This window comes from Physeter macrocephalus, chromosome 5, assembly GCF_002837175.3.
Source record: "Physeter macrocephalus isolate SW-GA chromosome 5, ASM283717v5, whole genome shotgun sequence".
Lineage (NCBI taxonomy): Eukaryota > Metazoa > Chordata > Mammalia > Artiodactyla > Physeteridae > Physeter > Physeter macrocephalus.
Genome location: NC_041218.1, coordinates 6387418 through 6389636, shown reverse-complemented (window position 1 = coordinate 6389636; position 2219 = coordinate 6387418). Strand labels below are relative to the sequence as shown.

The following is a 2219-nucleotide window of genomic DNA, read 5'->3' as shown; positions in this document are numbered from 1 at the left end:
GCCGCTCCGCGGCATGTGGGATCCTCCCAGACCGGGGCGCGAACCCGGTTCCCCTGCATCGGCAGGCGGACGCGCAACCGCTGCGCCACCAGGGAAGCCCGAGGATATTTTTATAAGAAAGCTCATAACAGTAAAAAGCTAGAAACAATCCAAATATCCATCAAGAGTAGATTGAATAAGCAAACTGTAGAATACCCACACAATGGAATAATACACAGCCATAAAAATGAACAAAATACAGCTACCGGCACCAGCATGGTTAACTCTCGCATACACTATGTTGAACAAACGAAGAAAGTCCCAGGAGAACACAGAGTCTGATTCCATTTCTGTCTAGCTTAATAACGGACAAAACTAAAATATATATATTATTTAGAGCAACAGACGTAGGCGGTAAAACTATAAGGAAAAGCAAGAGAATGACGTTTACGAAGGATAGGCGAGTGAGGATACCTTGCTGAGAGGGAGGCCACGTGATCAAGAAGGAACTCACGGGAGTTGAGTGGATAACTTCAAAGAGCAATGAAACAAGATGTGAACCAGTAGAGAAACTTACTGTTGTAACCGAGCAGGACCCTATGAGGCCGTCCCAGAATAAACCCCCGCTCATGTCCTCCACCTGCCTTTTGTCTGTAAAAAAAAACTTTAGTCAAAGGATAAATTTAATCGTAATGTGAGAAAATGCAGAAAGGAAAACAGTCAAGCAAGACAAAATAATAGTATTTTAGCCATTAAACAAAGTCAAGGACGTTTAGCTCCTCCTCAAGGGCTATAGATAATATTCTGAGCCATGTCCTTTGAGCTGTTTTGCAGATACTGAAACCCCTACTAGGCGGAAGAAGTTAACTACATGCTGCGCACAAGCACGTAGACCCCAGACAGGCTGGAACCAGAAGGTCGATGACGCTGACTCCCGATGACCTCACCGCCAACCAATCAGAAGAATGTCCACGAGCTGACCACGCCCCACAAACACCCTTCCCTCCCCCCTGTCTTTATAAACCTTTCCCTGAAAGCCTTCGGGGAGTTGTGGTCTTTTAAGCACAAGCTGCCCGGAACTCCTTTCTTGGTGCCCTGGAATAAAGCTGTTCTTTTCTACTTCACCCAGAGCTCTGTCTCCGAGATTCAATTTGGTGCCGTTGCACAGAGGCCCAGTTTCAGCAACACTATGTTCTTGTATGAAAATACTGGTGTAAAAATACACATACTTCCAAAATTGATATATATGTAATTTAATTCCAGTTGAAATCCCAACTTTTTGTATGTAGAATTAAATAACACTTTCTTAAGTATTACGTATTTTCTTGGGATGAAAAATGTCTGGTGTAATGAAATCAGTCTGGTATTGCCATAAGAAAAGACAAATCGGTAAGTATAACAATATACATAGAACATAGGGAATCCCAGGTAATAATGGGATTTAATATACGACAAAGGCAGGGAAACAATGGTTTATTTAGTAAGTGGTGCTTACCCAAATGGTTTTCCACCTAGGAGACAATAAAGCAGAGCTCCTACCCCATATTATATAAAAATCCAAGGAGGATTAAATTCTCATCTGTAAAAAATAAAACAACAAAAATCTTATAAAATATAGGAAACTGTATGTACAATACAAGAGTTGGATATACTTTCTTAGCCAAGACATGAGGCCAGAAGTTATCAAAGAAAAGATACTTTAATGTTTTATTATGGCCTCAGAGTTAAAGACAAAAAAAAAAAAAAGATTTGAAAAAAACAATGAAATCTTAAAATGCACGTTGTAAAAAAAGCTCACAAAAATCAAGGAAACTGGGCAATATATGTGTAGACTGTTCAAAGATGAACAATAAACAGCCAATACGTATATGAAAAGATACTCAACTTCATAAATAGTCAAGGAGGTGAAAATTAAAATAATTTGCAAAAATTAAAATGAGTTCCAATATCTACTACTGGCAAAAGTCAGTAGTGAGGTTAGGGAGAAGGACAAAGGCCACTTTAATGCACCGCTGGTAAAATGTAAATGATTCTAGCCTTTTTGGAAAGCTCTCTGATAATATTTATTGCTATTTTAAATATCTATACCCTTTAATGAGTGATCCTATTCCAAAGACTCTATCTCACAGCAGTAAAAGCTCCAGTTACCGCAGCCCAGGAGCACAGCTTTTTTTCTAGAGGCAAAAATACAGGTAGTGAAGTAAAAGTTCATCGGTAAGGATATCATGGAATTATTGTGC

General features: G+C 39.4%; 1 protein-coding gene across 1 annotated transcript in view; it reads right to left on the bottom strand.

The window, feature by feature from the left end:
- Positions 1–874, bottom strand: part of GIMAP5 (GTPase, IMAP family member 5) — a 10898-nt gene extending 10024 nt beyond the window's left edge. The window contains exon 1 of the mRNA XM_007126647.3: positions 557–874. The gene's annotated coding sequence lies outside the window, so the exon portion shown is untranslated. The remainder of the gene's footprint in view (positions 1–556) is intronic.
- Between the last annotated feature and the right edge of the window lie 1345 nt (positions 875–2219).